The sequence below is a fragment of the Equus asinus genome, chromosome 4 (assembly GCF_041296235.1).
Source record: "Equus asinus isolate D_3611 breed Donkey chromosome 4, EquAss-T2T_v2, whole genome shotgun sequence".
Taxonomy (NCBI): domain Eukaryota; kingdom Metazoa; phylum Chordata; class Mammalia; order Perissodactyla; family Equidae; genus Equus; species Equus asinus.
Window position 1 is genome coordinate 33,684,976 of NC_091793.1, and position 13,069 is coordinate 33,698,044.

At 42.2% G+C, this 13,069-nt stretch overlaps 1 long non-coding RNA gene across 1 annotated transcript; it reads right to left on the reverse strand.

Annotated features, from left to right (window-relative positions):
• Positions 1-1,782: 1,782 nt before the first annotated feature.
• Positions 1,783-11,429, reverse strand: LOC106831190 (uncharacterized). Its single transcript, XR_006512084.2, has 3 exons — positions 11,163-11,429; positions 5,269-5,404; positions 1,783-5,144 (listed from the first exon to the last, which is right to left on the reverse strand). It is a non-coding gene; the product is annotated as an uncharacterized lncRNA (long non-coding RNA).
• Between the last annotated feature and the right edge of the window lie 1,640 nt (positions 11,430-13,069).

Genomic DNA, 13,069 nt, shown 5'->3' on the forward strand with positions numbered 1-13,069 from the left:
AACAAGGGATCTCACTCAGTGGTTCTGATGTGATGGATGCGGGTGGAGAAATTCTGTGCGTGACACCGTCTCCCGTGAACATCCATGGGAGGTCATGCCTGGTGTCTACTCTATAGAGATCCTGGGGAGATTGAAAAGGAAGAGCAGGCCACTGCTGAAGAGGCTGTGACCCAGGAGGAAGCCCTGACTTTGGCAGTGACAGGGAATTACTTTCCAAAAGTTCCTCTCTTCTTGATGCCTAAATTTACATGGGTCACGACAAAGACCCTCAAGAATCTACTTCACCTGAATCGGGGTAGAAATGGCTTAGAAAACATACGAGAGCCTCCTACTAATATGGTGCATATAGTAATGGGGCATCTGGAGTCTCGGGTCAGCCGGCACCTCCGGAAGAGCCTCAGAACCCCATCCTAGTCGGGTCCTTCTGAGAAAAGAGACAAAAGCAGAGATCTTGGCATCCAGTGGAAGTGGATTTCAATCCCAGAAACACCACTGACTGGCTGAACAGACTTTGAAAGGTCACTTAACATCCCTGAACCTGTTTTTCTTGATTGTAAAAGGGAGGTAATAATATTCAGCTAATGGATTAAATGCCACGAAAATACAAGGCTTAGACAAGGTCTTCAATCCACTTCCGTTCCCCTTTCCTGGGCTCCCCTCCTCCCTGCCCCCTCCACTCCTTCTTGAGTCACAGCCAAGAATTGTATTTTCCTGGTCAAGGAGTGAGAATTCTGTTTGTCATGTGCAGACTCAGGGTAGAGAGTACCCTTACTTCACAGGGGGCTGGAAATTCACAGTAACTGGAAGATTCCATTTCAAACATTTCATTTGTTCTCTTTTTTTCTGTTTTACTTTCTCCTCCATTTTACAACACAGGCACTGTGCCTTGGCATTTGCAATTTTACTTTTTTATTTCTACAGGTGTAGGTGGATTGATTTAAGAAGAGAAATGGTGGCACAAAAGAGAAGATGTTTCCAAATGTAGAATTCATTTCAGAAAAGGGGGTGTTTTTCATGATTAGCTAACATTTGAATGCTTGCTAAGGGCCAGGCGCTATTCTGCATGTGCCACACATGTCAATCCACTTAATTCTCACAAGACCATGAACTGAGTACTTGCCTTAGTACACGAGGAAACTGAGGCACAGAGAGGTTAAGTAAATTATGCAAGGTCACACAGCTAATAAGTGGCAGTACTAAGAGTTGAACCCAGGTAAAATCCAGATTTAAACTCACTTTCAGAATACCACATATGCTCTCTACCACTTCAGGAGCTTTGTATCTCCTTTCGCCAGGAGCGCAATACATGGAAAATTGAGGGAAGATAGGAGAAAACACAGCTAAGAAAATTCATCAGGATGGATATTTGAAATAGATGTTGATCTTATGTAATTGAAATTTGATGCTGCTTTCAAATATTTATAATAGAAACACTAATGTTTTGTATACGAGCACGAGCAGGTAACACAGTCTGAGCAGCCTTTGATGTTCTAAGTAATGATGTCAGAAAGCCAACTGCGACTCCTGAGAAAGTGTTTGGGGTTTTCTTTATTTCCCTGTGCTAATATTCCTTGACCAAAAACAATCTCAAGGTTTCCAAGGGTGGCCAGAACATCCAGCCCACTTTCTTTGAAGGGGGAAATATTTCCATTTTGTGAAGACAAAGTGGACATTTTCTTGGCTGCCTATTTGATAATGTTTCTGTACTGGAAATACCTACATTTCTTCTTCCTGACCCAGACTTCTAGAATTTCTTTCTTTCTTTCTTTCTTTTTTACCTAAAAGAGACCATTGATACCATTTACTGGCTCTCCTTTCGATGGTAATGAAGAAGGAGAGGTCAAATAATTTCTGTTCTCTCACTTATCGAGGAGCCAATCTAGGACTGGAATCCCGGTCTGACTCCTCATCTAGCTCTGCCACTCAGACACATGTGTTTCTTTCTCTCACACACAGGCTCTTTTTGGCTACCAGTAAACACACTGACCTTTGAAATAAGGAAAGAAAAGCGCTTTGAAATAAAACTGGCACAAACAGCGGTTAGACAGCCGTCATCTGGAGGCCGAAACAAAGAGAGGCATAGTTTTCAAGCTGTCTTCGTAATTACGCGAAGCAGCTATCACTCTGGCCTCAGTCTGAGCATTACCCCCCAAACAAACAGCGAGGTTTGAGAAAGCACATAGGCCACTTTGTTGCCCTAGCATACTAGGGGGTGGAAAGCCCCCCCAGCTAAAAATCACATGTGGCTGGGACTATTTTCCAGCGCTCCAGGCTCTTTCCTTTCTTCCTTCCCCATTAAAACCCTCTGCTCTTCTTGGCAAAGGCCTTCAGGTGAGGTAAGTGCCAATTAACAACAAAGAGCTTGATGTATTTCAAGTTTATGACATAGAGCTGGGTTCTCATGAAATATATTCTCTGGTCCAGAAGCTTCAATGGGCAGACAGCGAGCATTCTAAAGTGTGGTTGAAATTTGGTTCATTTTTGCAAAACTGCCCTAAAAATGATTTCTCTTTTTGGGATCTGCTCTAACAGAAAGCCAGGCAAATAAACCCCAGCAAAGGGCAAAACCGATTCTGAAAACTTCAGTCGCAAAGATAACTGGAGCAGAAGGCTCAGGAAATTGGGGTTTTGGAAAAAGTGGTCTTAAATTTCTCATGGATTTTTGGGAAATAAATACGGCTAGATTTCAGCATGAGTAGGAGAGATGGGAATATCTAATCCAAAGAATCTCAAAAGCCTTTTCCAGCTTTCAAATATGGATGTGATTTTTCTGTCCTAGGAATGGTTTTAGTCATGTTACAATCATTTGAGTGTTATCACCTCGGTTTACGAAACATATTTTTGTGACATCTTCTTAGGCCTAAGAGATCTGAGATCTGACTTGACATCTCAAATCCCATAAATACCAAGAGGTTTGGCAATAGGAACATTAATGGGTTAAAATATATTCCAAAACAATTCCTCTAATTATTAATTGTACTCGATTGTTTAATATTTTCAGCGCCTGCTGAATTTAGCAAAGGGAATGACAGATGCATATTAAAATGCATGCAAATACTATACACAAGCCACATTTTAATATATTGTTTTGCATTCATAATTTTAGTCTTGTGATTTGTATTTTCCTTTGCTTGGGAACAAAGACTTTCTTCTTTCCCCACTTGGGAAACAAGGCAAGATTTGTTTCTGCCAGCATCCTAATAGTATTCCTGAAAAAGCAGCAGACTTACTGATTCAGGAACTGCTCTCCACCACCTGCTTATGGGCCCCTTCAACAGGGGCTGCATTTACAATGCACTGAGAAGGTGAAAATATGCAATCAATCAGTTGCTTTATTGCACAGTGACAGGCAATCATATTTTTTGTTGTATTAAAACTGAATAGACTGCTTTTTCAAAAAATTAAGCTGTTTAAATGTACAATCTCTTTTCAAAGACAGGGTGTGGCAGAGTGTCTTCTATACACTCACCAAGTCCCATTCTGTTTTAATCCGGGGTCACAGATAGAACACATTTCCCAGCCTCCCCTGCAATTAGCTGATTTCGGGTTGATGGAATGTGGGCCAAAGTAATGCACACTGTCCAAGTGTGCCCACTAGGATCTCCTGGGCAGTCCCCTACCCTGGTGCTCTTTCCTTGCTCCTGACCTCCTGGCATGATGCAGAGGATCAGGTGGAGAGCGCCAAGGGCATAAGGAGGAGCCTCTGAATGGAAGGAGGTTGGGTCCTGGGAAAAACCATATAGAGCAGTCTCTCTGCCCCCATCCATCTCCTCTGACCAATGACTCACAATAGACTATGACACATGTTCATCATATGGTAGCCAGCCTCCACTGGTCGCATCTTCTGGTATTCATACCCTCGCACAGTCAGCTACCCCATGGTACCAGCATCGGTCTGCGGGACCAATAGCATATGGCGGAAGTGATGGTGTTTCACTTCTTAGATGAGGTTATAAAAGACTGTAGCTTCTGTCTTGGATGCTTTGTTGTTCATTCTCTTTCTCTTTCTTATCACTCTCTCTGGGGGAAGCCAGCTGCCATGTCTTGAGGTCCCTTAGGCAGCCTGTGGGGAGGCCCACATTGGAAGGAACGAAGACCTCCTTCTTGCAAATCCTCACAAATCAGATGAGTGAGCTAGGAAAAGAATTCTCCAGCTCCAGCTGATCCTTCAAATGACTGTAACTCCAGCAGGTAGTTCGAATACAGCTTTGTGAGAGACACCACGCTAGAACCACCCAGCTAAGCTACTCCTGGATCCTCAACTCTCTGAAACTGTGAGATAATAAATGCTTGTTGTTTTAAACTGCTAAGTTTTGGGATCATTTGCTACAAAGCAATAGACAACTAATACAATGTGAATAAGAAATAAACCTTTATTGAGCCACTGAGACATTGGGACTGTTTGTTACAGTACTTAAACACTGACTGATACAGAGGGCAATGCTTACAGTAACGATGTGCGTACTAGGAAGAACACTGTAAGGTTTCTGAGGATAAAGGCTTTGGTTTGTTCTTCTTTGAGCTATCACTACCTAACATAGTGCCCGGTCAAGAGTGGGCATTGAACAAATGATAAATAATGAACGTGGCTTCCAGTAAGATGCATTATGTGGTCTTACATATGGCACATGCAAGGTCAACACATTAGAACAATTTTTTTTTTAAGGCTAGATGGAATCAACTGCACTTTACTTAGGGTCAGAAAAATCCTGGGATTGTATTCCTATCAAACACAGAGATGGTGGTTGCCAAACGTTCATGTAAAGAAGAGAAAAACTCAATCATCTGGTTATGTTTGTGTTTCTGGATAATCATGTTGATGTTTGTATGGACCCGCTGCTGTTCTAACAGGTACAAGTCTTCATTTGTTTAGTTCTTATAACAACCTGATAAAGAGTATGCTATTGCTCTTCTGATTTTCCTGATGAGGAAATAGGCTCAGGAAAGTGAAGCACATTGGCCCGGGTCACAGAGCAATTCCACGGCAGAGCCTGTGCTTGGTCTCTGGACTTGCAAACTGCAAGGATCCTGAAGTTATCCATTATAGTATATTGCTCCCTCGATTAATTCTCAAAACAGACAGGATAGAGCTGCAAAGTCCAGAAAAGAGCTGCTGAACCCATGGAGTGGATGAAGAGATATTCCTGTGAGGACAGAACAGAGTAATCAAGACTTTTAGGCCTTGAGAGATTCACGTCAAGAGGAACTATGAGCAAAGTTGATAAAATCCCTAAGGACGTCAATTTACTCACTCAAACTGATACACACCATAGGCATGGGCCTCCCTTGAAGCTTGTCAGAGATGGTTTAGAAGACCTTAAGTGGACGCTGCTTGTAGATGGTTGGGTACATCCCCCTCTGCCTCATGTCAGCTGCGCAGAGACTAGGCCCACCTCCCCAGAAGCTGCGACAGAAAAAGAAAAAGAAAAAGTATCCAGAACCACAGGGCAACCAGCTCCACATGGAGCAGCCAAGAGGAGGAGGCTCGGCTCCCTGCTAATTGGTAAAACCTTCACAACCAATTCCTTCCAATGCTTGCAAGTCAGTGCTTGCCGCAGAGGAATCCAGAATGGGCCAAAGGCGTCCCCGAAATGGATAGACATCTCTGTGTCTGCCTCTCCTGCCGGCCCCATTTTTGCTTGTTTTTCATGGGGCCGTGTGTGTGGTGAGGATGCTGGGTATGTATTTGCTGGAGGCAGCTCCCTGAGTTCTCTCAGCCCAGCCTTGTGGGAAGGAGTGGAAGCTGGTGTTTACAAGGAACACTGCCAATGGGCTAATGAGAATTTTTCATGACTTTTGGATGTTTGCAGAGCTAAAGGCTTTTGGAAACTGATTCCAAAGCAGACCTAGAGTCTTAGAGACAAGGATAATGACCTGTGGAAAGAAGCTGTGACTAATACAGAAAAACCTCATTTATTCTGATTTTTATGAATTCTGGTTGCCAAAATATGCTCTTCTCAATCTTAGATAGTGAGATTTTTCATCTGAAACAGTCAATGCTAGGGCAGAGTTTTAAATTTATCTTTACTTCATGAGGCAATGGATTTTCCAAAGAAATGAATGATATATTAGCCTTCGGCAAGGAGAATGTTAAAGTTGTGTAGTGGGGCCAGCCTGGTGGCACAGCGGTTAAGTGCACACGTTCCACTTCTTGGCAGCCCGGGGTTCACCGGTTCAGATACTGGGTGCGGACATGGTACCGCTTGGCAAAAGCCATGCTGTGGTAGGCGTCCCACGTATAAAGTAGAGGTAGATGGGCACAGATGTTAGCTCAGGGCCAGCCTTCCTAAGCAAAAAGAGGAGGACTGGCAGTAGTTAGCTCAGGGCTAATCTTCCTCAAAAAAAAAAAAGTTGTGTAGAATAATACAGAATTTAAAAAAAAGCAGAAGGACTATTTACACAAAAAGAAATCCATATAGCCATTACAAATCACGCTAAATAAATTATTTAAGCAGACTCTCAAGGATGTAATTGTAACAGGAACTAAGTTTGAATTCTTACACTTAAAAATAAAATTGGATGCTTTATAACGGTCCACATTCAGACCAGTCATGTATTTATGCTAGTCGTTTTATCCCAATCATTCTGAATCGACGAAGTCTTGCTAGAGACCTAAAGAGCCTAGACTTATGCATCGTCATACTCCTTTCCAGCTGTGGCTCACAAAATCAATTCTTTGGCATTAATTCAACACTTTTAAGCTTTTCCATTAGAAAAAAGATAATTTTTTTCAAAACAGCCAATGACTGTCATTGTATAAATAAATTCAACGTCCCCTAACAAATGGCTCCCTGGTGTGCAAAAGGCCTTGTTCAAAGCCACCCCCTAAGTGAAAGGGCAGCCTTGATGAGAGGGGAGGAGAAGGGGTCTTCCTACACTTACTCTGTTCTGTCATATATGTTCAACCTTCATCTTTTCCTAACAGAGCAGAAATTTTAAGTTGGAAGAAGGTGTGGGGAAGTGAATGAATGGACAGAAAGGTGAGAAGCAGGTACAGGGAGAGAGCCTGCTTACAGCTAATGGTGGAGCTCCAGGCGAAGGTTCTGGAGCCCAGCTCCTCTGTGTTTCCTGCTCTTCCTGTGGCTGCTGGTTCAACTTTCTTTCCATACATATCTTTACAACCAAGGAATACTTTACACATATGTCCTAACAACAAACCTATTACTTTTATACTTAACTATACTAACTACTCCCTGCCTCCTTTATTGTTTATTTCCTATCCAACACCACACTGCCACCTGAGTAATCCATCTAAAAATGCAAATTTGATCACGTTATTCCCCTGCTACAAAATGATTTCTCACTAATGGTTTCTCAGTCCTATGTTGGCTTTCAAGATCCTCCATGCCCTACCTCCAGCTTACTTTTCCCACATTGTATTCTGTCACTCTCCCTCTCAGCTCTGCATTCACAGTGCACCTGAACAGGTATGCTCTCTCCACCTTGGCGTCCTCCACCTGCTCTCCTCCCTACCTGGAATTCTCTCTCCCCCTCATGTGTTCCCCCTGTGGCATTCTCTGCCTGGTAAAACCCTAAATCATTCTAAAAGATCTGGGTCTTCATCTTGCAAGCCTCCTCTGGCCTCCCAAACAGAGATGAGCTCTTCCACCTTTGAGCCTCCACTGTGACAGGTGCAGCATTTCTGATGCTGTTTTAACATCTGTGTGTGTGCATCACTGCTACTGTTATCAGTATTTCTCAAAGTATGGTCCAAAGAACAATTGCTTTGAAAATATCTGCCAATGAAAAGTGCAGATACCTTGTTCCCATTTAAACAGACATCTGTGGGGCTCCTTAGATGACTATAGTTTGAGAACCACTGGACTGGACTTTAAACTCCTCAAAGGCAGGCATCAACTTTTAGTACATGGTAGGGAATGGATGAATAACAATAGTCCATCCCTTTTGGGCCACAGTTGGGCTTCTGTAGCTCCAACTATATGTAACATTTGTGAATGCACCTCAGGGTCCAGTCTATCTTGTTCACCATCATATTTATCCCAGATCCTAGCCCAGTGCCCTGGAGCATGGTAGATACTAAATAAATGGTTTTTCATTGACTGGAAGAAGCGATGGCCCATAAAAGACCCAAGTGCTGTGCAGCAGGACCAAGATGCAGCCAAAGAATCAACAAGATTAGCACAAGGCCTGTTCAGGTACTCAGGAGGAGGAGCTAAGAACCAGAGCAGAGAGGGCAATGCTCTGATATTCCTTTGTAGAAATCCTTGATGTGGGCTGTGACATGTCAAATCCAGATTTGATTAAGCTCCACTCCAAATCCCCAAGGCCAGCGTGTATCCACGGTCTTAATGTAATCATTGGAGCCACCTCCGTCTGTGACTTTCCAAAGGGCTGAGCTAGCACCCCATAGACTGATACCAACTCCTACAAAATGAAGCTTGCAATGAATTCAGCACGTCCCAGGTGGACAATGCCTAAAAAGCTTGATCTGGCTGCTTCCTAAAAATTGAAGTATTAGATTAAACCAAAACAAGAGGTCCTTCTCATCTGCTGGAAAGCCAAGAGAAGGGTGGATCCTAAAGCCTACAGTACAAATCAAAGTTCTGTTTCTTTTGCTTGTTGCTAGACTATTGTCTGTTTGGAACTTGCCACTTCCTCCTTCAAATGATAACCTATCAATTTTCAGTTAACTCATACTTTGAATTTTTAAAGGCAGAAGCCAGTAAACAACATGAGCTGTTGTAAGGGCAATGGACTTCTAGTTGAATGACTCAGTATATACAAGTGGAAACTTGGCTTACCACTTATACACTCTTGAAGGATGGGCAAAAAAAGTCAGGCCAGAACTGAGTCTCAAACCAAAGCAGGCACATTGGGATCCATCAAATTAAACCCAAATGCTGCAGCTTTACTGGAGCAGACCAGACTTCACCACTGCATTCTCAGAGGGAAGAGGGGTGGGGGCGTCCATGCCCAAGCACAACCACAAACCAGCGCTCCACTTTGTTCTGTGAAATTCAGAACACATTTGTTCCCCTTTTTTTTTCTTCAAACTTTACTCCTGCCCTTCCTTAGAGTCTGGCTGGAACTAAAATCCTAAGAACCAAAGACAGCAGGGGAAAGGCTGCTTTCTTGTGAAATCCAATCTTGCTTGCATCCCAAGCAAGATGATCAGCAATCTTTTGACCTGACCCGGTGGCGAAGTCTAACTGTTCCACATGGTTTAGAGACCTTGGAAAAGGCCTGATGAGCTGTCAAACCACTGGAAATTTAGAGTTTTGCTTGTCACCCTATATAGAAATGATTCAGAAGTTTCTGAAGTTCCAGAAGCTTCCTAAAGTAGGACCAAAAAATCTGAGGAGACTCAAATCTCTGGATGACCCTAGAACTAACCTCGTGTTTCCTGGATCTTGAGATGAGCTGAGGCCAGATATCTAGAGGCTGGAATGGACTCTGCTGGGGCAGTGTGTACCAGACTCACTGTAGGAGAGGGAGAATTTCGAAACCAACAACTAGTACAGGAGGGTGGGGGAAGTAAATGACTATTCACTATGTTTTGGTTCCTATATCCAGAACTAACCCCAGACATGGCAGTGACGTTAAGGCTGGAGTCTTGGCAGCAGCTGCCACTGGGATAACTGGTTTAAATATTAAGGACTCTTTTTGTGCTCAAATTATATTAGACATAGTTCCTGCCTTTCAGCGACTCTCTGGCCTAAAAGCATCCGTTGTCTCACTCTCTCTTGGCATATATATGACATCCAAACTCATATATATCCCTTCCAGCTTGCCCTCACCCATTCTTCCACTCAACTCCAGACCAAGAGCTGGCCAACTTTTTCTGTAAAGAGCCAGAGAGTAAATATTTTAGGCTCGGCGGCCATATGGTCTCTGTCACAACTATTCAACTCTGCTCTTGTAGAACAAAGGCAGTCATAAATAATAACTTGAATAAATGAGCATGGCTATATTTCAATAAAACTTCCTAACAAAAACAAAGGGTAGGCTAGATTTGGTCCCCAGGCTGTAGTTTGCCAACTCCTGTTTCAGATAGACCAAATTTATTTCTTTGTAGGTGCTGGTTTCTTCTGCCTGGGAGACTTTGTCCTTTCCTTCGAGCTCAAATAAATTAATTCATCACAATTCATTATTTATTGGAAGACTATTATGTGCTAGATACTGTCCTAGGATCTAGAGATGCAGGAGTGAAAAAACAGACAAGATTTTTACTGTGATAGAATTTAGGTTCTAGTAGAAACAAACAGATAATAAAAAGGTAGCCAACAAATACATACATGCCAGTTGGAAATAGGATAAAGAAAAATAAGGCAAGGTAAGGGGATGATGATGTTGTTTTAAATAGAGTGGTCAAGGAAGGCCACTTTGATGAGGTGATATGGGAGCAGAGATGAAAACAAAGCACGAGTTCAATCTATGTGGATACCAGGCAGCAGGGAAAGCATTCTAGGCAGAGGGAATAGCAAGTGCGAGGTGCCCAAGGCAGAGCACTCCTGATATATTGGAGGAAGTGATAGGAGGCCAGTGTGGTTAGAGTGAAAAGAATGGTGGGGTATGAGATCAGAGCAGTAGTGTGGACAAGATTTTCTAGGTCCTGGTAGGCCATGGGAAGGACTTGGATATTTATTCTAAATAAGATTGGAAATCACCGAAGGGTAGAGAACAAAAGAGTGATGTGATCTGCTTTACAATTTAATAAGATCACTCTGACAGGCATGTGTAGTATAGAGTGTAGGGAGTCAAGAATTAAGCAGAGTGACTTGATAAGAGGCTATTGTAATAATCCAGGAGACAAATGTTGTCCAGGGTGCTAAGAGTGGAGGTGTTAAACGTTGCAGGATTCTGAATATATATTGAAGGCAAAGCTAGAAGGTAAGGAGTAGAGGAAATAGTTGAGGATAGTGCCAAGAATTTTGACCCAAGCAACTGGAAGGATGCAGTTCCCATTTATTGAGATGGTAAAGACTGTAGGAGGAACAGATTGGGTGGGAATAATCAAGACTTTTTTTTAATAATGTTGTGTGTGAGATGCCTGTTGGACCACTAAGTGGAAATGTTAAGTAGGCACTTGGATAAAAAAATGCTTTGGAGTTCAGAGGGAGCGTCAGGGGTAGAGGGAGGTATTTGGGAGTTATCTGCAATAGACAATATATAAAGCCCTGAAATGCAGTCGGATCACTTACAGAGAAGTGAGAGGAGCATCAAGGTCAGCGACTGAGTTTTGGAGCACTCCAAATGTTTAGAAGTTGGGAAGATGAAGAAGAGCCAACAGAGAAGACTTCAAAGGAGTGGCCAGTGAGACAGGAAATGAAGTAAGAGTGACTTCCCATGAGCCAGTGAAGAAAGTCTTTCAAGAAGGAGGAAATGAACAACTGTGTGAAATATTGCTAACATATTGAGCAAGATGAGGACTAGGACGTGACCCAGATTTAGCAACATGGGAGTCATTGTTGACTTTGATGAGAACAGTTGGAGGAGTGGTGAGGATGAGAGCCAGGATGGAGTATACACAATAGAGCACGAGAGAGGCCCAAATCGTACCTTCCTTCTTCTGGAAGCCCATAAAACTTTATACTCTTATAACACTTTCACAGTTATAATTATTGGCTTATATTTCTATCTCCTCAACTAACCCACGAGCAATTTGAATCCTGAACCATGTTCATCATCCTCTACACAACATAACACTAGGCACAAATTATGTACTCATTAAATGTTTGTTAGATGAATATGAAATTGTAACCTAAGAAAGAAAGTTTTCGTATAAAGGAGTATGAGTACCATTTAGACGAGAAAAAGTAATAAGCAGGATTTAAAAAGGGGGAGAGGATGGGTACTGTAGATTTTTGTATAGTGTTGTGACACTGTAGATATTTGGGTGTATACCCTGAACGTTTTACTCTTTTTGTTTTTAAACTGTACATAAATTATTCTCCATAGCGTATGGTGGGATCTCTCAGTACAACTAGTTCAATTTTGCTAAAGAAGATAAGGAAGCCCTGGAGGAACTGGGAAATTTGCCCTCATCCTGTAGACTCTAATTGGTAGAAGATTCCACAAAATGTGGCTCTCTACTTCCTTTTGCATTACCAAAGATACCAACTCATCATTGTTATAAGAAGCCTCCAAAAATTTCGATTTCCTTTTTCTTTATTTTAAGATTACATTTTTAAAAATGAGAATCCCTCCAGCAAGTTACTTTGGCATCTGAATAATGTTGGGTTGATTAATTCTCTCTTTGTTGGAATGATGATTTGAGCATTCAGTTCTTAGAGGCATGACTAGTAAGGTCCAGAAGCACAAATAGTTACATGATGATTCAAGCGACTTTATGATTATACTGCCTAATAAAATTAACACTGAAGTCTGAAACACTGTGTCCAGAAGTCAAACGGTGATTTTCCAAGGGTTCATTTTTTAAAAAAAGAAGCTGGCTTGGTGGTGTACTGGTCAAGTTCATATGCTCTGCTTGGGCAGCCTGGGGTTCACAGGTTCAGACCCCTGGCACAGACCTACACATTGCTCATCAAGCTGTGCTGCGGTGGCATCCCACATATAAAATAGAGACATATTGGCACAGATGTTAGCTCAGCAATAATCTTCCTCACCAAAAAAAAAAAAAAAAAAAGGAGGTAGCTTCATTTCAGAGGCTACAATGTTGCAATCCTTCTATCTCAAGTGAGTAAGGATTAGTTAGTGCAATTACTTATTGGCAATTAGTGTTTCAGGTGTATTTTATTTATCCAATATGGGGAGTTTTTATAAGTGTTGAATGAGTCATTTCATAAGACCAAAGCCAAGAAAAATCAAGCAGTCCCCAGCTGAAGCTGTTTTTATTGCAATGAGAAGGTCTCTTTCTCGGTATGGACACTCAGGTGTGGTCAGGCTTTAGCATGGAAAGTAAGAAGTCATGAATTCTAAGGCAATGACTCCTAACATCTTGAATATGTAACGCCACAGACACATTTGCTATAAGAAGCCAAAAACACGCAACAGAGGAAATTGGGTAGAGGTAGTTGAATTTTCTCCCCTTTATATTCCACTTATCAATGACCACAAGGGCCCAAATTCCTGCTCTCTTCATAACGGG